The 25,994-nt window shown below is 39.9% G+C and overlaps 1 pseudogene; it reads left to right on the forward strand.

Moving 5' to 3' along the window:
- Positions 1-25,994, forward strand: part of LOC138843473 (ATP-binding cassette sub-family E member 1-like) — a 1,090,710-nt pseudogene that overhangs the window by 342,478 nt on the left and 722,238 nt on the right.

Genomic DNA, 25,994 nt, shown 5'->3' on the forward strand with positions numbered 1-25,994 from the left:
CTTAGTTGAAATATGGAGTCACATTTACTTGACATTCTCATATATTATTACAAGACTGAAAAAATAGATTCACTTAATTATGTAAATTACTGACATCAGCGTATAACAAATATTGCTCCTGTTTGATTCAAGGACCAGTTGGATGACATTATTTTTGTTGTTATGAATGGATGCTCACTTCTCAGGTCAACCTTGTGTTGTGTTTAGCACAACTTTGATCCAATATAGATACACTGCCCTATGTTATTCATAAATATTATAGCATTACAGTTGATGCCTTATATGCACTGATTATCTTATTTAAAAAGGATACTGTATCTTTTCCAAGAATCATATAGTTTTATTATTTGCATTTAAGCATTATGTGTCTTTTGGTTGTGATTTTTAGGCTTGAAAGAAATTCCCTAAATTTATCTACTTAAACACAAAGCCATTTTTTGCTTTGCTTTTTCTCTCCCATCCTAATGCCCTATGGCTGCCTTGATTTAAATCTGTTTTGAATTAATTGTTCTTCTGAACAAGAGCTAATAATTCCTCCTATAACTCATTCATCTCACATTAGAAAGTCTAGAACGTTTCTAGAAAGGATCGGACTTCATTGTTTTCTTGGCTAAGCAGAGAGTGAAGTTATTTGACCTCTGACAGCAGGCAAACAGAAATGCTTATGAAGGTGGAATGAAGAGTAGACTTTAGGTCTACAATTTAATGGGTATGAGGAGGTCAGACATATTTCTTTACTAAAACAATTTTCCTTCAGGAGTGTGTGATTAACATAGCTATTACCTGGGGTAGTCTCAGATCTGCTTTTGATTCCAGTTTTCCTGCTAATGCATATGCTGAAAGATAACAGTGCTGACTCAAGACTTAGGTCCCTGACACCCATGTGGGAGGCCTGGATGCAGCTCCTGGCTGACAGCTTCAGCCTGGTCCAGTCATGGCTGTTGTGGCCATTTAGGGAGTGAACCACCAGATGGAAATGCTCTCTCTCTCTCTCCCTCTCTCTGTGCTCTAACTCTCTCCCTCTCTCTCTCTCTCTCTCTCTCTCTCTCTCTCTATGTGAATGCCTCTCAAGATTTCTTAAGTCTTCCTTTAACATGTTCTGGTTAGCTGCAGTCTGGACAGGGATAAACAGCCATTTTTTGTCACATGTGTTAGTCTCATTGAAATAACTCATTGTCAGGATTTTCAGGACTGATTTATTGACTCTGATATAAATTGAGATGTTTCTGAGATAAAACTATTAGCTTCAGCTAAGAGGAATGGAAGACACAACTTCAATTAGAAACAACTACTGAAAAAATAAAGTTAGACGGCTCTATCTCTGAACACATTTGTCCGGAATTTCTGTGCAGGATGGGATCTTTTTTTTTTCTTTTTTTTTTTCTTTTTTTCTTTTTTTTGACAGGCAGAGTGGACAGTGAGAGAGAGAGACAGAGAGAAAGGTCTTCCTTTGCCGTTGGTTCACCCTCCAATGGCCGCCGCGGCTGGCGCGCTGTGGCCAGCGCACCGCACTGATCCGATGGCAGGAGCCAGGTGCTTTTCCTGGTCTCCCATGGGGTGCAGGGCCCAAGCACTTGGGCCATTCTCCACTGCACTCCCTGGCCACAGCAGAGAGCTGGCCTGGAAGAGGGGCAACCGGCGACCGGGACTAGAACCCAGTGTGCCGGCGCCGCAAGGCGGAGGATTAGCCTAGTGAGCCGCGGCGCCAGCCACGCCAACCAGGATGGGATCTTAAGTCTTTTGTATGATACGTGCTTTAGTGGAGTGGCCAAAGTGAAAAGAGAAGGAAAGTAAGAGTGATGGTGGGAAGTAGAAAAGAAAAAACAAAAGATGGAGAGCAGGAGGAGTAGGAGAAGAAAGGTGAGGGTAGTAAGATGTGATAGTGAGGACCGGGAAAAGTAACGAAGGCGGCAAACAAGAGAAAGTGAAAGCAGAGAAAAGAGAAAGAGACAGGACAAAGAGGCAAAGATCATCAGCAGGTGTTTGGTTTTTGTTGTTGAAGTTTCTGCTGAAGACCAAAACTGTACTCCTTTTCCACGACAGGGGCGTGAGGTGTGTGTGCCAGGGTTTGTGACTTAAAGACAGCAGAGGGGAAAGCTTAAGAGCCTGCTATGGCTTCCATGCCTGTCCCCTCCAAGACTCATCTTAAAATTCAGCAGCCATTGTAACAGCATCAAGGGCTGGAGCAGGGTGCGGGGGTGGGGGGTCTCTGAGCTAATCTGATTAGGGCACCTGGCATTTTGGCATAACAAGTAAGGCTGCTTCCTGATACACCAGCATCCCATATGGGCACTGATTCATATCTTGGCTGCTCCACTTCCCATCCAGCTCCCTGCTAATGTGCCTGGGAAAAGCAGCAAAAGATGGCCCAAGTGTTTGCACCCCTGTACCCATGTGGGAGTCCTGGAAGAAGCTCCTGGCTCCTGGCTTCAGCCTGGCCAATGCAATCATCTGGGGAGTGAACTAGGGGATGTAAGATCTCTTGTCTCTTTCTTTCCCTCTCTCTCTGTAACTTTAACTTCCAAATGAATAAATAAATCTTGGAAAAAAAAAAAAGAAAAAGAACTGACTAGGTTGTGAGTGCTCTGCCCTACTAGGGGGGATGAATGCTGTTATAAAAGGGTGAGTTTGGGCCCCCATTTATCTCCCTCTTGTTTCCCCTTTGCCATGCAACACCTTTTATGTGATGAAGCAGCCAAGAAAACCCTAAGAAGATGCCAGCATCTTTTATTGGACTTCCCAACTCCCAGAACTGTAAGGACATACATTTCTGTCCCTTACAAATTACGCAGTCTCAGGTAATCTGTTATAACAGGGCAAGAAGGGCTGAGACATGTCACTGTGTCTGCATGCCAGCAACTGGACAGGCTTCCTGAGTGTCTAGGTACTGTGTGTTGAGGAATTTACCTAACCAGCTTGTTTCTAAACCGAACAGCACTATGAAAAACAAGACAGTTCAGTTGCTAGGGCCCTTGCTCAGTGTGGAGACACAATTCTCCCAATGGCTGAGCTCTGAGCCCTCTGATTCACCCTAATACATACAGGCATCCCATCTTGAAAAGAAGTGGAGAGCAGGCAATTGCGAATAAGCAGCAGAGGCAGCAAAGGCAGCTAGCACAGCTTTGATTTTTTTTTTTTTTTACTGTGACTTAGTATTATTCATAAGTATCCTTACATAACTTATCAACAAATATTTTTAAAATTGTACTTTAAAAATATAATGGTTTGAAAAGCAAAGAGACAGGGAGAAAGGTAGAGAGAGAGAGAGAGAAAGAGAGATGTCTCATCTACTAGTTCAATCCCCAAATGCCCCTAATAGCCAGGACTAGATCAGGCCAAAGCTAGAATCCCAAACCCAATCTTCTCATGTGAGTGACAGGAACTCCATGACTTTAGCTATCAGCTGCTGCCTTCCAGGTTGCACACTTGCAGGAAGCGGGTTTGGGGAGTGGAACTGTAACTCAAACCCATGTGGGCATGGCAAGCAGTAGATTAACCACTGAGTCAAACATTCACCCTCCCAGTGAACAATGTGAAACAGTTCTTTATGTCTATACTTTCTACACTATGGAGGCATGCTACAGGCATTGCAATGTCTATGAGAAGTCTCTCAAAATTTAGGACAACATTCTAATTAGAACCCAAGTCATCAGTATTGGCAAGTTTCTTTCATTATTTACGAAGGGCTTGATCTTAATCAGGCTTAGCCAAAAACAAAGCAAACAAAACAAAAACCAGAATATTTCAAACTCTGTCATAAAAACAGCAGTTGTCCTTTATCTACGATCAAGAATTTTAGCATTGGCATAAAGAAAGTGGCCTTTTGTTCTAGTCTGATTTACTGATAAATATTAACAAATGTCTTCTCACACTAATTAGTTTTTTATTATGGAAAAAGAGAATAATGGCATTAAATTTAGTCATCATACTGATTTTTTAATTACTAAATACAAAGCAAGTAACTTCTTAAAAGCTTAAACATTTATGGGGGTATGCACATGCAGTGTCTTCAAAAATTCATGGAAATGCATATGAAAAACCTATGCATAGATTTCAAAATTTATTGCACCAAAATATACTTCCCTTTGACTTCCATATTGGAAGCACCTTCCTATATTTAAAAAGAAAGAAATGCAGGGTGGACATTTGGTCTAGTGGTGAAGATTCCAATTCAAATGTCTGTGTCTGACATTGGAGTGCCAAGGTTCAATTTCTGGATCGGTTCCTGACTTGAGCTTCCTGCTAATGTAGACTCTAGGAAGTAACAGTGATGACTCAAGTAATTCAATCCTTGCCAGCTACGTGAGAGATCTGCATTTAATTCCCAGTACCTGGCTTCAGCCTGGCCCAACACTTCATGGGAGACAATTGGGGGAATGAATCAGCAGATTGGAGCTTTCTGCCAGTCTGTCTCTCTGTCTCCTAAACAAAAAACACACAAATATTTGAAAAGAAGAAAGAAAAGTAAGAGCTGGTATATGACAGTAGCTGTTGAAATTGGCCTGTGCTAGCATTAAAATTTCAGAGACGGTGAATTCTACCCGACCTAAATGCAACTTTCTGTATCCCATAGATAATTCAGATTAGAATAAATTTTTTGTCTGCTAAGTTTTTTTATGTTTGTTTGGCTTTGCAAATCTTCCTAAAATCATTCCCTTTCAAATTTTTATTTGATGACAAATTTTTATTTGCCTTCCTGTCCTTCCAAGCAACCCCATCACTTAAAATTGACTTTTGGAATTAGACCATCTCCTGCATATAAATCACAGGCATAGAGAAGTAAGGTAAAATGTAAATGTTTAACTAATGAAGTCAGCTTGTGCCACCTTCAGTCTTTACTGTTCATCTTGAGTACAGACCCTGTGACTCTGTACATGGACATCCGACATCTCTTTGCGTGGTAGTCATTCAAGTCCAAATACAAGAGGCTGATTTTCTGCTGGACTGTGATCTTTTATTTGTTGATGTCTTGCTTTATATAGTGGAGCCAATAAGCTTTTAACTGTATGTAAATTAAAAACATGTTATCTAAAAAATATTAAAAAGTAAAGTTTGGTTATAAAAGCAAATGCAAAAGGCAAGTTCTGATAATCCTTTCTGAAAATCAGACTAATTGAACACTCACTGTTTTAAAAAATTATATAGAGGCTCATTTAAAAATATTTATTTATTTTCACCTTCTTTGAATGATAGCAAGACAGAAATAAATGGAGAGAGATCTTCTATCTGGAGAGAGATCTTCCATCTGGAGAGAGATCTTCCATCTTCCCCAAATTCTCACAACAGCCAAGGCTGGACCAGGCCAAAACCATGAGCCAGGAACTCCATCTGGTTCTCCCATGTGGGTGACAGGGATCAGTTTATATTTCCTGGGATATTTATTATTAGGAAAATAGATTGGAAGCAGAGGAGCTAGGACTCAAACCAGCATTCTGATATGAGAGGCATCAAAGAGGCGTTTCAACCATTGCGCCAAATGCTCACTCCTAGATTCTCATTTTCATTGTACAATTGAGGAAACTGAGAGCTAAAAACCTTAAATAATTTGAACTGTGAATCGCAATTTTTTCATAAATTTAGATTCGTTCTCGAATTTTCCACACAATTAATAAAATTCAGATGTACTGTTAAATAAAAAAATGTATGCCAGTATAATCTTTTGAGAAGTCTCATTTCTGGTACATTCTAATGTGTACCAGACCTTTGCATCAAACCACTGAACTTTCATTCCAGCTCCAGGAGTGCATATGCTACTCTAACTTGATGAATGAATTTTCTTTTTTTTCTTTTTTTTTTTTTTTTTTTTTTTTTATTAGACAGGTAGAGTTACAGACAGTGAGAGGGAGGGAGAGACAGAGAGAAAGGTCTTCCTTCTGTTGGTTCAACCCCCAAAATGGCCACCATGGCCAGCGCTGTGCGGGTCCGAAGCCAGGAGCCAGGTGCTTCTTCCTGGTCTCCCATGTGGGTGCAGGGGCCCAAGCACCTGGGCCATCCTCCACTGCCCTCCCAGGCCACAGCAGAGAGCTGGACTGGAAGAGGAGCAGCCGGGACTAGAATCTGGCGCCCATATGGGATGCCGGCACCACGGGCGGAGGATTAACCAAGTGAGCCATGGTGCCTGCCCCGATGAATGAATTTTCTAAATTTAATTTTATTAATAGAAGTACAGGATGCATGGAATCAATATATTATAATGAATATGTTTTTAGAATATCCAAATATACTGCTCATTGATATCCAGGTTTCTGCTTTTTATTTTGAAAGAGATTGATTCTATTTATTTATTTAAAAGATACCAACAGAGAAAGAGATAGGGAGAGAGAGAAGGAAAGACAGATCTTTCATCCACTGGTTCATTCCCCGTGTTGCTACAATAGCCAGATCTGGGCTAGGCTGAGGACAGGAGCCAGGAACTCCATCCTGGGTGACCAAAGTGCTTTAGCTTTCACTTTCCCAAGTACATTGTTCATAGTGCCTAGCTTCTAATCAGCTGGAAACAGAGTGCCAACTCTAATAAAGGCCATGTCTAGACACAGCACTGTGATTCTGTTACCGTATTTGATCGAATCAAGTGAAATAAGACAATCCCAAAAAGACAGATACCATGTTTTCCCTCATCTGGGGTAACTAATAGAGTACCTAAAATGTGATGTATTGGAGTGAAATTGACATTTTGATATTTGATGATTGTTTACAGTCCTTGTCTCTACTGTTTTGGAACAGTGTTTTTTTCTTCACATTATTTGTTGAACTCTTTACTTAGTGTAAGGTTAACCTTATGAGTATAAAGTTAACTGAAAATAGATTATTGTAAAAATTAAGAGTGGGAATAGGAGAGGAAGGAGGAAGAATGGTTGGAATGCAGGTGGGAGGGAGGATAGGATGCGAAGTATCACTATGTTCTTAAATCTGCATATATATACATGACGCATATAGCTTGAATACAATTTATAAAGAAAATAATAAAAAAATTAAATTTAAAAAAAGCAGGCAAAGCGCCTTAAACAAACTGAGAGTAGAGACAGTAGAGAAATAGACTGTTAACAGATTGGATTATGTCAAGGTCATATGCAAAACAAAAGTACAAATTATCTTTGGAAAACACTGTTTACCATAGACAAAAAAAGAAATTTAAGTAGTACAGGTTATTAAGGGTTAGTGAGCTAGATTGCTAGGGGTGCAGGGGGGTCGCAGTACAAAGTTAATGGCTGCAGGAAGGGATTATTTAAGTAATAAATGGAGACTATGACATAATTGAAAATTTGAGCACCAACATATATTTCTCTCTCTTCTTTGGTAACAGAATCCTGAATTTACTCACCAGGGTATGGTGTCTTAGTAAGATTTAGTTTATCACTTCCAATGACAGATTAAATAATAGATAAATAGGCATTAGATGATACAGAGATAGATATATACAGATTAGACAGATAGATAGATACATACGCAATTAATTATGGCCGATGAGACAAAAAGAAAAATGATGGTCAATGGGACATCCAGAAAAGCTCTTCAAAATTGGTGAAGGTGTCTAGTGCTTGCCTCTTATGGCTAATTTCCTTGGTATTTTCTCTTTCTGGAACATGAATACATTAGTTCTTTTGGGTGCATAACAAATTATCACAAAGTTGCTGGTTTAACACAAGGCACACCAGTTATTTCACTGTGGGTGAGAAGTCCAGACACAGAATATGTGGTTCTCACTGTCAAGGCGTGGGGCAAAGTACTGGCTGGAACTGCAGTTTCACTAGAGGCCATTAGAGGAAGGATCTTCTTCCAAGACCTCTCAGCTGTAGGACTCAGGACTTTGCAACTGAGGACTCAGGGCTTTGGCTTCTTGCAGGAGGCCACCTGCAGCTCCTGGAAGTTACCCACAGTTCCCTGCCACATAGGCTTCTCCAACAGGGTTGCTTACTTCATGCTGCTTGCTTCTTCAAGTTGGGGGAAGGCTGTAGAGCCAGTCTGTTAGCAGATAGGGTGTTTCACAATGTAAAGTAATTACAGCAGTGGCATCCCTTAATGCTTGACATACACTGTGGTTAGGAGCAAGTCACAGGTCTTGTAAACATTCAATGGGAGGACACTGCACAAGGGTTGAATACCAGAACACAGGAAGTATGATGTGTCGTTTTAAGGTCTAACTACTATGATATGCTTGATGAGGAGAGCAAAAAGTAGGTCCCTGGGGATTTCACAGACACGCTGAACCAACCTCAGAACGCCTATTTCTGGCCTTCCTATTACATCAGAAAATATATGTTTAATTTGCATTAGCCTCTGTACTTTCTAATCTGTCATTAGCCACTGAACACAATTCTTTACTTATTTGGAGAATAAACTTTTAAGCCACATTTTAGAATATGCATTTGACATAAAATTACATGCATTATCTCATTTCTTTCTTTTTTTTTTAAAGGTAGAGTTATAGACAGAGAGAGAGAGAGACAGAGAAAAAGGTCTTCCTTCCATTGGTTTAACCCCCAAATGGCCGCTATGGCCGTGCTGCGCCGATCTGAAGCCAGGAGCCAGGTATTTATCCTGGTCTCCCATGCGGGTGCAGGGGTCCAAGCACTTGGGCCATCCTCCACTGCCCTCCCGGGCCACAGCAGAGAGCTGGACTAGAAGAGGAGTAGCTGGGACTAGAACCCAGTGCCCATATGGGATGCCGGCGCTGAAGATGGGGGATTAACCAAGTGAGCCACGGTGCCGGCCCCTCATTTCTTTTTTTGAAAAATATCTTTTTATCCATTCATAGGTAAGGAAACTTTTCTGTCAAAGGCATTTTGGATATTTATAGCACGATTCATGGCCCATTCAAAATTATGAGCTTAAAAATTAGTCTGCTATAGATTTATCGAATTTTGAGTCTTGCCTTGTGGTTGCCTTGGTAGGGCCTTACCACATGATTTGGGGGCCTTATACAGCCCATGGGTGAGACATTTCTCATTCCTGGTATTTGATATTTGAAAGGGAGAGAGAGAGTGTGTGTGAAAGAGAGAGAGAGAGAGAGAGAGAGAGAGAAAGAAATAAGAGATTATCCATCTATAACCCACCCCCAAAAAGGTTACAGCATCCAGGACTGGGCCAGGCCAAAGCCAAGAGCCAGAAACTTCCTCTTGTCTCTCACATGGGTGGCCAGAGTCAAGTTACTTGGCCCACCACCTGCTGCCTCCCAGGCACATCACCAGAAAGTTGGATCTGAAGTAGACTCCAACTGGCACTCTGATAATGAATGTCCCAAGTAGTGCCTTAACCCGCTACACCACAGCACACACCTCTCTTCTTGTCTACAGCAATCATGAGAGGCAGATGTGGTCATGTTCATTATAACAGCCTCTGTTACCAACTGTAAGCTAATGGGTGCCAAATGATAACTCCAGAATGCACCGTAAATTTCTGGATATCTTGTCTTTGACATTCCAAAACACTTCACTTTCAGAAACATTCTCTTTACAGCTGCTTAAGTCAGAAAGATGGGCATGACTTCTTATCCTGATTGGCATGGTTCTTTTGAGTTTTAAGTGAATAACGCTCTGTGGTGTGATTCGAAACTGAGGAGGAGACATATGGTGTTTTTCACATAAATGCCAAGAGTTATGTTTGCCGAGAGTGTAGACCTCATTTGTAGAACCAATATAGACTATTGGCAGCAGAATAACCTTCGCAGTGGAAGAGCTCTGCTATTCCTAGATGCTTTGGCAAGACTCAGCAAAGCAGAAATGGAAAAAGGCAATCTGTGGCTTCAAGAGCAAGCTAGCAAGTTCTAGGATTTCAAAATTTACTTTCCCAACCTGGCATCATAAATGGTGGGGGAAGAGAATAGTCATGACTCTCTGTACCTCTAGAGCAACACTCATAGACTCTCCAGTAATGATGAAATGTCCTGTGTCTGTTCTGTCTGGGATGGCAGCTGCTAGGAACCTGTCACTATGGAGCATTCGAAGTGTGTGCAATGTGACTGAGGAAGTCAATCTTTATTTGATGCTACGTAATTTATATTTAAGGATGTTTGTATGGTTAGGGACTAACATATTGAATACTATAATTTTTGATACTGTGGTGTCTCCTTTGATGTATCATGAGTTTGAAGTGCTGCTAACTGCTGGATAAAGGGATGTGAAACAAAAGGTGGTGATAGCCTTACTCTGCTGGATGGAAGAAATGACAACTCCCAGGCGCATGATGAAAGTTAGGAAGAAAAGAATAACTCCATATTGTCTCCATGCATTGCTTACTACCCGTTAGTTACCAAGTTAAGAGGAGTTTGGAAGGGAAATGAACAACTTTTGGGGCTACCATGTGTATATTATTTTATTATATTAATAACACATGGTCAAACATCTAAAATACCAAAAAAGAAAACAGTATACAGGTCCTTGGTGGAGGTTTTAAAGAGTATTTTTAAAAATAACAAAAATAGTAGCATGTGTTTTCAAAATGTTCTGGAAAATAGAGACTATCCTAAAAAAAGAAAATAGTCACTGGTAATCTCATCACCAAGAGTAAATTTCTTTCAGAGTCTTTGTGTATAGAATGAGCTTCCATTTTTTATGTCTATATTTATGTGTTTGTATTTATTTGGATATATGCATGTGTGTACACATACCAGCCTATTTTTAAAAAATTGTGGACAATGGAATTAAAAAACCATTTATTTTTGGTGCAAAAAAACTTTAAAATTCTTTCATAGTTTTTCTTAATACACAGTTTCTGTGAACTTTTAGAAGAACTGTCATAAATGTCAGAAGAACTGACATATATGTCATATATTTAATAGGATACTTCGATATATATATATATAGATCTACAGATAACATTTTACAAACATATTTATCTACTTACTATATTTGATGTTTTTTTTAAAAGCTTTTATTGATTTATTTGAGAAGAGATACAGACAGTGAGAGGGAGAGACAGAGAGAAAGGTCTTCCTTCCATTGATTCACTCCCCAGATGGCCGCAAAGGCTGGAGCTGCACTGATCCGAAGCCAGGAGCCAGGAGCTTCTTCCAGGTCTCCTGTATGGGTGCAGGATCCCAGGGACTTGGGCCATCTTCCACTGTTTTTCCAGGGCATAGCAGAGAGCTGGATTAGAAGAGGAGCAGCTGGGAATAGAACCGGCGCCTATGTGGAATGCCAGCGCCACAGGCGGAGGATTAACTTACTGCACCACAGCGCTGGGCCCATTATAATTGATCTAATATTGGTCTGTAAATTCTCTGTTCCCTTAACAATAGACCATGGATATATTAATAATGCTCCTCACTTGTATGCACGTGATTTCAAATGGAAAGTCACAGGGAACAGCGTTGAACCACCTAGAATTTGGAGCTGAACTATCTAGGCTCAAGTTCCAATGTGGGATTTATTGATTTTTTGACTCTAGGAAAGTTAATATCTCAGTGTTCTCACTTCAAAAGATAAGGGATGAGTAAATAATTAACTATGTAAATCACATGTTACAATATATGGCCCATAATAAAGGCTATGTTTATGAACAACCATTACTAAGACTGAATGTTATTCTATCCCATGAATATATCATAGCTTTAATAGGAAACTTCTAGATATTTCACGCCTGTAAATATCTCTGTTATAATACTTGTAAAACAAAACATCTCTCATTATGTATTTTTTAAAGACTTTTATTTGAGAGAGAGCGAGAGAAACACTCCTATCTGCTGATTCGCTCCACAAAGGCCCATGATGATCCATGGAGGCTGCAGCTGGGAGCCAGGAATTAGTCTAAGTATCTGACATGCATGGCAGGAATCCAATCATTTCAGCCTCCTCCTGTTGCCTTTAGGTCTGCACTAGCAGGAAGCTGGATTGAGGAGCAAAACAAGGTATTGAGTGTAAGCACTGGGATGTTGGATACAGGTGTCTTAATCAGAGTCCTATCTGCTAAGACAAATGTCCACACACATCATGTATTTTAACTCATTGAAGTAGTGATTTATGCCCTAACAGATCAGGAAAATAAAAATGTAAATGAAGTTAGTTTGGTCCCTGTTGAAATAATACATTATAATGATTTTAATGCATACACATACAGAATTTATTGATTAATTGGCATATTTTACACTACCAGATGCTCAAAAGAAAATATTTTTTATGTTTTTTTATTTAGTAAATATAAATTTTTAAAGGACAGTTAATGGATTACAATGGCTTCCCCCCCCCATAAATTCCCTCCCACTCACACCCCTCCCATCTCCCGCTCCCTCTCCCATTCCATTCACATCAAGATTCATTTTCAATTATCTTTATATACAGAAGATCAATTCAGTATATATTAAGTAAAGATTTAATCAGTTTGCACCCACACAGAAACACAAAGTATAAAATACTGTTTCAGTACTAGTTATAGCATTACTTCACATTGGACAACACACTAAGGACAGATCCCACATGAGAAGTAAGTACAAGAGAAAATATTAACAAAATATGTGACTGTGGATACAAGTGTCCAAGTGGATACTCTACTGAATTCTTATATACATAAAGTTGAAAGTTTAAGTGTTGTCTTAGAATTAACATGGGTATTTCAAATATTGTGATTGTCTTCCAGTAAGAAAACTAAGAACCACACACAAACAGCAACTCGACTAAATCTCCACAACAAAATTGGTTTCTAGAACATATATTTTCATAGGGCACACTGACTCTGCTGTAATCAAGCAATCCTTAGTAAATAATTCAAAATTATGTCTCTGTTGGCAATGCACTGACACTGATCTTTTGCTGTAAATGGAAGCACTGATTAAGGGAAACAGTGTGACAAGGCGTGTGAGTACACAGCATTGATAAGAAATCAGAAATGCCTCTTCAGTGGCTCTCCTCTCCAGAACATATTCCAGTTACTCTCCCTGGAACAGAGAGTCCCATGGGGCTGAAAGGAGGACTGAGATGCAGAAATCGCTTCTGACTACTTACACCAATTTGTAGCATTCAAGCTTAAATGAAAAAGGCTAAAATGTCTGAATGGGTAGCTGAATCCTGCTGAGCAGGTACCAAAGCGTGGAGCTCCTCTGGATAAATCTGCTGCAGAATGTGAGACTGCTCATGATCAAGAAGTGAGTCCTCGATGTTCACTTACGCTCCTGCGAGCCTTTGCCAAATTCGTAATTACATACTCTCTATGAATTGCATTAAATATTTTATCATATCTGGCAGGGATTCAAAACCTAAGACAAATTTAGGAAATGCCCAAGTTTCTGTGGTTTGTGCTCCAAGAACAGAGAAGTTTTACAGTCAGACCTAAGTTCCTAGTACTGTTGGGATGTGGCCACTTCATTGGCACGATAGCGGTCATGCTGGTCTATTTATTCATAAGGCCTGGAAAGGCACCAACTGTTCTACACCCAGTCACCTGCAAAGCATGATAATTCTAAACTTGTCACTTCTGAAAGCTTTTCAGGATAATCAAATAGTGCTAGTTAATGATAGAACACTGCCCCCCCTCACCAGGTATTCTAATGAATGTGAAAGGGATGAGATTCTCAGAAAATCAAGGTTTACAACTTACAATGAAATAAATGGCACAGACAACAGTCATCTGTGAAACTTAGGCCACAAGAGATGCTCATCAAGAGAGAAGCAGCTGTAACCCATTTGGACACTTGTGTGGTTCTTTTGGTTGTGGATGCCCTAACGGGTTTTCTGCTATTTCCTGCATTCTCTTCATTGAACATTCTGTCTCCACCTCCCTATTTTCTTCTTCCCTCCCATTCTCTCTCCCCTCACTTCATTCCTCTAATAATTGCTTAATCGAGCCCATGTTATAATTGGCAGCGAGTACACAAAGATTTTAACACCCATTCATGGCCATTTCTTGAAGGGCACTATTCGATGGAGGAAAAGGCAAGGGCTAGACACCACTAGGTCAGATCTTCTAAGCTGTGGGATTTGGGGCTTGTGACTCAAGCACTGGATTTTCCACTTCTCAGAGTTATTGTGAGGATAAATGCGTTTAAAAGCTCCTAACATAAAATGTAGTGAAATAAGCATTTGAGAATGGCAAGTTTACGGCTCTCACCCCTCAGCTCCACTTAGCAGTGAGTGAGGCCAAAGGGTCCTTTTCCACTTGTCCTCTCTGGAGTCTGTGTCCCGCTGCTCTGACAGGACCTGGGGACTGGACACCTTTGCCCTAGGGGCTCCTCTTTAATCATCCAAAACCCCTTTAATTATCCATTAGCTACAGGTCTACTCACCACCAACTGAAAAAAAAGCACAAGGACAGATGTCAAGGAAAAACATAGAATGCAGTCCAGGTCACTTAGTCTATTTTATCAAGACAAGCATTGAATGACAGGATTCTGCAAACCCATTTGTACCAAGTGCATTTATTCTGTTTCATTTGTGATTATGACACATAACACATTTACATAAACATAATTAATACTTATGAAAATGCGTTTTCTTCCAGGACCTGGCAACTCCACTGATTACAAACAACACTGATTTTTCACAAGGAAGGGACATTCTCACACATCTTGGTCTCCACCCTTCATTCTTTCATCAGCTTAACATTGACTGAGTCATGTCTGGGTTCTTGAAAACTTGAACATCTGTGAACACTCAAATCTGGAACAACTAGATATGTATAAAACAATGCAGAGAGTGGTATGAGATGAGTGTTGAGAACTGGTTGGAGGTCGGATAATATTTCTCTTATAAACCAATGTCGTAATGGGCCAAGACGGCTACGGATGAGAGTCTTCTCCAGCAGTTCATGGTGTTGTGAGGCAAGGCAGGGATTGCTTCTTTAAATCTAGAGGAAAAGCTCACAAGCTGCATATCCAGAAATAGTACCAGGATACATGTTGCTTGGAATGATTTTTCAAAGATTTAAATTCCAAGTTTACCCTCATCATTAATCTAAGGCAAGCTCATTTAAGAAAATCATGGGGCGGCACTGTGGCATAGTAGGCTAAGCCTCTGCATGCAGGGGCGGTATCCCATATGGACGCCAGTTCATGTGCAGACAGCTCCTCTTTTGATCCAGCTCCCTGCTTGAGGCCTGGGAAAGCAGTAGAAGATGGCCCAAGTGCTTGGACCCCTGCACCCACATGGGAGACCTGGAAGAAGTTCCTGGCTCCTGGCTTCGGATTGGCATAGTTGGGGAGTTAACCAGAGGATAGAAGACCACTATCTCCATCTCTCCCTCTTTCTGTCTATAACTCTACCTCTCAAATAAATAAATAAAATCTTGTATAAAAAAGAAAATCATAGTTATGCCCTATTCTATCCATTTTGTTTCCTTTTTTTTAAACTAGGATGCTTTTGGTGAGTAAAGGTGCCTAATAAAAATTAATTACAAAACAAACTTCAAGATAAGTCACAAAGTTCAAAATATAATTAAATTTTACCATGTCATTGAATATCTAAAGGTACATTAGTAACAATTCAGGTTTTGTACATAGAAATGAATGTATAGATATCATTAATTTTTTATTTGAAAACTGCCAGACAACATTGACACTTACTCTGCAGATTCCAAATCCAACTTCCACTTTTAAATCTGTAACTGATGTTCATAATATGTAAATTACTGAATGTGGATTTTTAAGCTTAGTAATTCAGTCTTTATTAATTTATTCAATGTATTTTAGGTTTTATTTTTATTTTTATTGTTAACTAATGCATAGAAATTGTACATATTTAAGGAGTCCAATGTGATGCATGTATACATCATGTGATGTCTGAATCAGGACAAACATGTCTATCTCCTCAAACAGTTATTATTTCCTTAAGCATTGAATGGCAACAGCACTGCTTTAGAATGTATACTGAAGAGATATTAGATAATATCTAATAATATATTAGATAATATCTAATAATATATTAGATAATATAATATTATATATTAATAATAGTGACATTGATAAGAAAAAGATACTTCTTGAGGGTGACTTAGTAAAATGAGCAAGTGATTTGCAAGCAGATTTGTGTTCCAAACACTGCTCTCATAGTATTTGTAGGACTTGATCCATCCTTTGACATCACCTAGCCTTAGCAATGTATCTGCAAGAAAATAATGAAAATCTTCCTATTGTTTTCCTTAGTAAATGAGAGCATGGTGATCTTTCACAAAAGTGGATTGATAACTAGTAATCCTCCCATATTTCACTGTCATCTGAGCTTGTCACCATCCCTCTCTCCTTACCCACGGTCCATTTCTGGCATAAGTCACACTTCCATAAGGCACACTAGAGACCGAGTTGGCTCAATTTTGTGGTTTCATTTGAACTTGATGGTTACTTACTGATGTGATTTATGATGCATGTCATCCCAGAATAGTTTTGTAGAGATAATGGATTAGTTGCCTATCCAATCCTTTCCTCATAGAAAACATATTTGTCACAATACTAAATTAGGATTTAAGTTTTATGCCTGATGAGATAATAATTCTCTGAAGATTTTAACATAAGCTAATATTAGCCACAAAGTAATGGGAGAGAATTGCCATGTATAGACACACAGGCTACACATCAATGTACTGTGTACCAATGTAGCACACACATAAAACAGATACTGATGTCATTAAAGCTATTGAGCTTAATGAGTCAACAACACAAAAGGAACAAATGATGGAAATGGCTAGCTGAGGGACAGAGATGAATCAGGGGTAGTAGCAACAAAATTTTTCTTGTTTTAGTCTCCAAAACCAAGAACAGAATGAATATTTTATAATTCATGAAAACAGGAGAATAGCATGATCTCATGAAAGAAATTACAGATAATGTTTTTTCTCCCTTGTTCTTTTGCACTATTTCAAAGCACGTACTTTATGTCAAGGGAGATATACACAGTTTGCTTGTAGTCCATTTACTGATTAAAGGAAGGGAAGTAGAATGTGTAGATACTCCAAACATGTGCCCCTAATTTGGAAACCAGTTTTGCATTATGTAGCCTGCTTTCTGCCCTGATGCCCCAGGGATGCTCTTCTCCACACTGCAACTGCCTTACTGGAAGAAAAATCAGTTTCCCAAGCTGTGTTCTTTCTTTATAATACGAGGCCAAATGCACGCAAAGATAAATACAAGTAAAATTTAGTAGATGTTGACTTAGTTACTAATATTTCACAGATTAACCTACCTAATTATTTTAAGGGACTGGAATGGGAAACAATCTTAAGAAAGGATTGAAATGTTAAGAATGGGCAAGGCAATCACATGGCAAAAAAAAAAAAAAAAAAGAAAGAAAGAAAGAAAGAACCCTTGAAAAAAAAAAAAGACACAAACAGGAAGGGTAGTGAGTTGCAATCTGTGATAACCGCACTTGCCTGAGTTGTTAGTAACCAGGCAAATAGCAACGAGCTGGCCAAGATTTATGGATGCCAGTGCACAGGATTCCCAAGCCACCACTTGAGAACCTAGAGGAAGACCAGTTTCTCAGAAGAGAGACTTTCTCCCTCCAGGTTCTTGTTTAATGTGTGCTTGTTTACAATTGTGCAGGCATCTGTCTCACCCTGCTGCCTGCAAGTATTTCTGTTCCTTTTCTCTTCAATAAATGGGTGGATCCTATTTGCATTTATCTCTCATTGACCTCATCTTTTGGTAAATCTGATGATTGAAAGCCCTTGAAGAGTTTTCTCAGGTGGTCGAGAAACTGCCTTTTCCCTTAATGAGTTTTGGTCCAGGTTGGCAGGACAGAAACAAGTTATTCTATGAGAAATATCACTACTTACTGAGATGGGGAAGCGAAATACACAACTCACATAATTGCTGCAAATAATCTATAGAAGATAATGGTGTTTGATAACAATTGTGTTTTGCTAATCAGCGTAAGTTGAGTGTAAATGCTCTAGAACATCTTGAAATGACCTGAACAGCAAATGTACATGAAACATCTATGAAAGAAACACCTGTTAATCGGGCACTCTATTTCTTAACTTGTATAATTAAATTATAATTCATTGAATCATGATGTGTATTTATTATTATTATTTAGAAAAAAAGATGCATAACATAAAATCCATCCTTCCAACAATTTCCGGAACATGTTCTTAAAACTGCTCTTAGGATCCAACAAGGTTCTCAAATGTTATATCTAAATCACTAGTTTACTACTTCATTCAATACAACTTTAGGACCACATTATTTGTGGGAATTTAATATTTTAGAGAGGAAGCAAATCCATATAAAGTGTTTCCGTGCTGTGCAAATTTTCTGTATCATTAGAATTGCCTGGAGGGGGGGGAATTTTTTTAAACTGAAATCTTCCCTGGGAATTTTGATTCAGTGGTTCTAAGGGAGAGTGGAGCAATCTGGATTTTTAAGAAGTATTTTTAAGTAATTATTTTGCTCAAGCTGATTGGAAAGTATAAATGCAAAGAATGCTTATCTCTGTTTGCTACAACATCTCATTTCCCATCCGAGCTGGAAAGTGTGTTGTTAACATTATCTTCTTTTCCACATTACAGAGCAATGCGCATTTTCTTCACTCATGTAAGATTTGACATTCTGTTGGGGCCAACTTGATTCCCTTCCTGCCATTGTTAAGAGCTATCATTTAACACCCGCTGTGGGGGTGATGTACCAGTACACTGTTTGTTAGGAACTGACACCTCTTAGGGGCTTGGAATGCCCAACTTATTTCTACCACTTCCTTATGAAAAATCCCAAAGGGGAAGTTCCTGAAACAAAGACTGAGGAAAGTTGGTCACCCCATGGGAAAGCTTGGTTCAACAAATGGTTTATTAACCAAAGGTAAATGTTGATCTTGAATGCTGTATGATCTTGAATGCACACTGACTAAAATTTTGGATACTGACTGAAACTCTCTTTTTCTTTGTAAATAACAATTACTTCCGTATTATTAAACATTTGATTTTCTCCTTTTACTGTCAGATTTAGTAATATGAACAAGTCATAAACATCTAACTTTTATTCTTTTTTTTTTTTTTTTTTTTTTTTGACAGGCAGAGTGGGCAGTGAGAGAGAGAGACAGAGAGAAAGGTCTTCCTTTTGCCGTTTTGTTCACCCTCCAATGGCTGCCATGGCCAGTGCACTGCGGCTGGCGCACCGCGCTGATCCGATGGCAGGAGCCAGGTGCTTCTCCTGGTCTCCCATGGGGTGCAGGGCCCAAGCACTTGGGCCATCCTCCACTGCACTCCCTGGCCACAGCAGAGAGCTGGCCTGGAAGAGGGGCAACTGGGACAGAATCTGGCGCCCCAACCGGGACTAGAACCTGGTGTGCCGGCGCCATAAGGCGGATGATTAGCCTAGTGAGCCTTGGCACCAGCATAAACCTCTAACATTTAAACAGAAAAGCTTATGCAAGAATAATTTTAGAGAACAAAAATGGAGAAGTGATGCTATTAAAAACCTGTAAGCTGATACCACATTAGAAAAAGAAAAAAGAGGGTGGATGATTTGATGGACTGTGCTAAGCAACCACTTTTAAAGCGTGCATCCCTTATCAGAGTGTTAATCTGAGTTCCAGCTTCTCTGCTTTCAATCGAACTTCCTGCCAATGTGCCTGAGAGGCAGAGAATGGACACTCAAGTACTTGAATTCCTGTTACCCACATGGGAGACCTGAATGGAGGTCTTGGCTCCAAGCTTCTGCCTAGTCCAGGCCTGAGTGCTGCAGGCATTTGGGGAATGAACCAGTGGATGGGAGATCACTCTTTTCTCCATCTCTCCCTCTCTGTGTGTGTGTGGGGGTGTGACTGTCTTTCTTTTTTTTTTTTTTTTTTTTTTTGACAGGCAGAGTGGACAGTGAGAGAGAGAGACAGAGAGAAAGGTCTTCCTTTTGCCGTTGGTTCTCCCTCCAATGGCTGCCGCGGCCAGTGCGCTGAGGCCGGCACACCGCGCTGATCCGATGGCAGGAGCCAGGTGCTTCTCCTGGTCTCCCATGGGGTGCAGGGCCCAAGGACTTGGGCCATCCTCCACTGCACTCCCTGGCCACAGCAGAGAGTTGGCCTGGAAGAGGGGCAATCGGGACAGAATCTGGTGCCCCAACAGGGACTAGAACCCCGTGTGCTGGCGCCGCAAGGCGGAGGATTAGCCTAGTGAGCCCCGGCGCCAGCCCGGTGTGACTGTCTTTCAAAAACAATTTTTAGAAACTGCAAGTTTATAAAAGTAGGCACAATTTAATTCTATAATTTTGTAATAAATGAACAACTTATAGGAATAAAGAAAAATAAAAACTGGAAAGAAATGCACCAAAATGTTATCAGTGCTTTATTCCTGATTCTTAAATTCAGAATAATTTCAGTTTTATTCTCCTTCTATGTGTATTTTCAAACATCTAACTATTAAGAAGTATTATATTTATAATGAAAATGTTAAAAATTACATGGAAAAATCACATTGCTTTTCCTGAAATACTATTGACAATGTTTTCTGACTTGTTTTTCAATTCTTCCTTTAAAATTGACCTTGGAAATTTTGTCTGATATTTGCATGACAATCTAAGCAATAAATTTATGCACCAAAAAGTCTGCTGTCGAAAGTTCAGGTTGAAGGGTGTGTTTGATAAGCTGACATTAATAACATACTGTCAATTCTACGTTTGTGTACCTTCAAGTCACTTGGAAATTTTTAGCTCCAGATAAAAAACAATGCAATCTTTCACGTGAAAAGAAAATGGGAAGAATGCTTTAAAGAAACAATTTCACAAAAAAATGTTAGGAAAAAGGCTGTGTCTATATTCCCATAAACTCATGCACAGAGATGTTTTTAGACCTCAAACTACCTACCTCTCAAAGTAAAAATGTCTTTTTTGATGGTAATTTAGAGAGAAATTAGATACAGTGCATTGAGTTCTAGGGCAAGCATTTCCACTAAAGGCTTGGAGGCTTATAGATGAGTATGAATTTCTTCCAAGATTTTATGTCAGTATACTTATTCCCCCCCTTAAACACTGTATAGAGGATATATACAAATAATTCCAAAATAAATAGTGATTGCTTTGACGTTTGGAAAGCACACTCTAAAAGTCGTATGTGGTTCTGGTCAAGTTAATGTAAGAGATCCAGATGTACTCTTGCACTAGAAATAACTGACACACGGAAAAAAAAAAGTCACATAACGGTATCCAATGATTGACACCAGGCAGCTCAGACAGTGATTTGAAGGAGGAGAAATAAAGGAGGCAAATGCTGTGTTTCAGCCTATTGACTATAGCAGACCCAGTAAGGAAGTGAAGACAGCATGGGATCTTGGTGAGCTGAGGAGTTGTGTTGGGAGTCGGATAATGCCAAGGCCATTCCAAGCACACTTAGAACACTCGAGGAGATGAAAGTGCACGGAGGGAGAGAGAGGGGGAGACAGAATTCCAGAGAAATTCCAGGGAACTTCAGAGGTTCTTCCTCAATCTATCCAGTGAGTACTAACCAAGTCATAAATGTGAAGAAATTAACAGACACTGCGAAAATTACCTCTTTTGACTCTTGTATCATACAAAGAACTGAAAATACCTCTGTTCTCAACAGTCAGAATTGAAAAGCCTTTTAATCCACAGAATATATCACTTTTAGAGTGTTGTCTCAATATGAAGATAAAACTAGCCTTAGACTACAGGACATTCTAGGCCCACCTAACAAATCTGAAAGTATAGAATTGTTTCCAAGAACATCCCAGTAAGAAGGAAGACTGCATAAAGTGACCAGAGCAGTGGTGAATAGTGAGGAAGCATAGAGATGTCTCACATCTGTGTAATGGCAGTCCTCAAACGGGCAGGGGAGAGATGAGTGGAGCATGGAAATAAGGCAGACAATTTTCCAAGTTCAATGAAAATTATAGACACAGTTCCAAGAAGTTCAAAATGCCAAGTAAAAGAAATATTAAGAAAACGATCTTGGGTGCCGGTGTCCTGGCACAGTGGGGTTACGCTGCTGCATTCAATGCCGGCATCCCATATTAAAGCACTGGTTTGAGATCCGGCTGCTCTGCTTCTTATCCAGCTCCTTGCCAATGCAGAACATGGCCTAAGTAGCTGGGCTCTTGCTACCCACATGGGAGACCTGGATGGAATCCCTGGCTCCTTGCTTTGGCCTGGCTCAGCCTGGGCTGCAGTAGGTATTTGGGGAGTGAACCAGCAAATGGAAGATCTTTTTCCTGTCACTCCATCTCTTTATAGCTATGCCTTTCAAATAAATCTTTCTTCAAAAAGCTAGAAAATTAGCGGACCGGCACTGCGGTGTAGTGGATAAAGCAGCCACCTAGACTGTCGGCATCTCATATGGGCGCCGATTCTAGTCCTGGCTGCTCCACTTCTGATCCAGCTCTCTGCTATGGCCTCGGAAAGCAGTAGAAGATGGCCCAAGTCCTTGGGTCCCTGTACCCACTTGGGAGACCTGGAAGAAGCTCCTAGCTCCTGGCTTTGAATCAGTACAGCTCCAGACATTGTGGCCAATTGGGGAGTGAAACAGCAGATGGAAGACCTCTCTCTCTCTGCCTCTCCTCTCTCTGTGTAACTCTAACTTTCAAACAAATAAATAAATATTTTTTTTAAAAAAAAGCAAGAAAATTATCTCAAAGTACAACATAATAAAATTGCTTAAAACCAACAATAAGAAAAACAAAAGCTGTCAGCAAAGAGAAATCAGATAAAAACAAAAATAAGGGGGACAAGAAACTCCACAAAAACAATGAAAGTCAGAAACAGCAGAGTAGCACCATTAAAATTCTGAAAGGAAAAGCACAAGTGCTCAAACTAGAATTCTATACCCAGAAAAAAAAATCTTCAGGAAATGAATACCAAAAAAGTGATTTTTTAAAAAAATTTATGAAAAGTAAACACAAGCAAGCGTGTGACACAGCAGTTAAGTCACCGTTTGGGATGCCTGTGTTCCAAATTGAGGTGCTTGGTTTGAGACCCAGACACTCAGCTTTGGATCCAGCTTCTTGCTGATGTGCACCCTGAAAAGCAGCAGAGGACAGCTCAAGAGTTTAGGTCCCTGCCACCTGTGCAGGAGACTCAGGTGGAAATCCGGTCTCTTGGTTTTGGCCTGGTTCAGCCCTGGCTGTTGTGAGCATTCAGGGAGTAACCAACAAAATGGAGAATCTCCCTCTGTTTCTCTCCCCTCGACCCCAGTCTCTCTCCTCTTGTGTCTCTCTTTCAAATGAAATGAAAATAAATAAATGTTTAAGTACTGAATAAATGTATCACCAGCAGACTTGCACTATCGTAAATGTTGAAGGAGTTCTTTCTAACAGGAAACAGATATCAGATGGAATTTTGATCTACATAAATGAATGAAAAGCACAGGAAACCATGAACACATGAGTAAAAATTAAATGCTCCTAATTTCTAAATCTTTTAAAAACATAATCAATAGCTGTAACATTGAGAGCTTTCTAGCATATGTGGAAATAAAATGTACAACCACATTTAGCCAGGGTTGGTAGGGAAAAGGAAATGCTGGGCTCTCAGTCCTCTGGGGACAGATCTCCTCAAAGAGATTTTCTGTCAGGAACACAGTCTTTTTTTTTTTTAAGATTTATTATATTTATTTGAAAGACAGAGTTACAGTGAGAGGTAGAGCCAGAGAGAGAGAGGTCTTCCATCCACTGGTTCAGTCCCTAAGTGGCCACAATGGCTGGAGCTGAGCCCATGCAAAGCCAGGAGCCAGCAGCTTCTTCCAGGTCTCCCATGGTGGGTGTAGGGGCCCAAGGACCCGGGCCACCTTCTACTGCTTTCCCAGGCCATAGCAGAAAGCTGGATCGGAAGTGGAGCAGCCAGGTTTCGAACCAGTGCCCATATGGGATGCCGGCGCTTCAGGCCAGGGCGTTAACCTGCTGTGCCACAGCGTCGGCCTCAGGAGCACAGTCTTGAAAGGAGACCCAGGACAAGGAGTGAGAAGAAACCTTTACAGTGAAGAACAAAATAGAACAAACATGGTCTTGTAAAAACCTTCTTTCATGAGCCAAAAAAAGGTCAGGAAATGAAGAGAGAGAGAGAAAGAGAGAGAAAGAGAGAGAAAGAGAGAGAAAGAGAGAGAAAGAGAGAGACAGAAAGAAAGAAAGAAAGAAAGAAAGAAAGAAAGAAGGAAGGAAGGAAGGAAGGAAGGAAGGAAGGAAAGAAAGAAAGAAAGAAAGAAAGAAAGAAAGAAAGAAAGAAAGAAAGAAAGAAAGAAAGAAAGAAAGAAAGAAAGAGTAAAAAGAAACACAGGTAATAGAGAACAATGAAAGAAAAATCAGCCTGCACACGGTGTTGTACCTAGAGCCTCTGTGACATGAAGCTCACAAACATGGAATTCCTGCAGCGACAAACCTTAGCAGAATGGTTTATGTGCCTGTCACGTCAGATGGAGTGAAGAGGTTTTTTTTTTTTTTCTGTAAAGATGTATTTATTTATTTGAAAGTCGGAGTTACAGAGAGAGGGAGAGAGGGGGCTAGAGATAAAGAGAGCTCTTCTGTCTGCTGGGTCACTCTCCAGGTGGCTGCAATGGCCAGGGAGCCGGGAGCCGGGAGCTTCATCCAGGTTTCCCATGAGGGTGGCAGGGACCCAAACACTTGATCAGCAGAACTACTTTGCCGTAACAACCTACCTAATGCACTTCTTAATCAAAAGAAAATGGAAAGATAATGTATTACCTAATTTTTATAACCTAACTTCTTTTTAACTTATACAGAGAGACTGCCCTCCTCTCTTTAAATAGCATTTACCAGATAAGTTCTTATGTAGAGTACACAAATGAGTCAGTGCTTTTTTAAAAAGATAGTTTAGAATTATATTTTTGTGATTACTGTACTTTCTCAGAAGTTTTTAATCTCACATGTCAATCAACACTAAAAAGTTGGAACAACATTCAGGTTCAAAAATTAGTGACCTCCTCAGGGCTCATGCACAAATGCTCCTATCCTATGTGCCAGTGACATAAATACCCACTTCCATCAGTGATGGCTGTCCAAGCTGTAATCAAATTGAATAATTTAATTTTAAATACTGTGAAGAGATACAGGTTGTAGCCTTGGATAAAGGCTTTGAAGATATTAAAGTTCCTAGCATATTTTTTAAGGATTTACTTATTTATTTGAAAGGCAGAGTTACAGACAGGCAGAGACAGAGGCAGAGGCAGAGAGAGAGATCTTCCATCCACTGGTTCACTCCCTAGTTGGCCACAACGGTCGGAGCTGCACCAAAATGAAGCCAGGAGCCAGGAGCCAGGAGCTTCTTCTGGGTCTCCTACATGGATGCAGGAGCCCAAGGACTTGGGCCATCTTCTGCTGCTTTCCCAGGTCATAGCAGAGAGCTGGGTCAGAGTAGAGCAGCTGCAACTCGAGGTAGCCCATATGGGATGCCACACTGCAGGTGACAGTTTTACCTGCTACATCACAGTGTTGGCCCCCTTAAATTTTTATATATTGGTGTCTTCTGGGAGCTATCTTTCTACTGGGATGTAAGAAATAAAATTTCCTTAAAAGACTTTTGCTGGTTTAATTTCTATGTTACTTTATGTACTGTGAGAAGTGTCAGGAACAGATCTGAATGTGATAACATATTCCACTCTTACTTGGGCAATTTTAGCTACCAGATCATCATTAGAGGCTACCCAAACCTAAATATTTCACATAAGATTTCAAATCAGCAACAGTGATATCTACTGAGTGGAGATTTACAAGTCCTCCAGTCTTTTAGAAAATGTCCAAAAATAAAAGGGGAGGGTTTGTTTCAAGCCTCCCTTCTGCACACAATGGGAATCCTGCATCTTTCTTTCATGCAAATACATTAAGCAATGAATTAATTAATGATTTCTCCATTTGATATTATATTTTGGTGACTCATCTGTGACTGCAATATCCTGCTTTGCTTAGTTTCTTAATTACTATTGACATTACCCTGTACACAAAGTACAGACTAAATATCTATTTGTTAAAGAACAAACTTACTTTGAGCCATAGGCTATTGACAGATTACAATAGAACAGAAGCAAAAGTATTTCCATGTATCCATTGGAAAATGGTGTTACTGGATGCTCTTCTCAGTATTTACACACTGACTGCATATGTACACATTTTGCAATTAAGTTCCCAACAGC

Source organism: Oryctolagus cuniculus, chromosome 8, assembly GCF_051225735.1.
Source record: "Oryctolagus cuniculus isolate XC-2025 breed Fujian yellow rabbit chromosome 8, ASM5122573v1, whole genome shotgun sequence".
In the NCBI taxonomy this organism is placed as follows: domain Eukaryota; kingdom Metazoa; phylum Chordata; class Mammalia; order Lagomorpha; family Leporidae; genus Oryctolagus; species Oryctolagus cuniculus.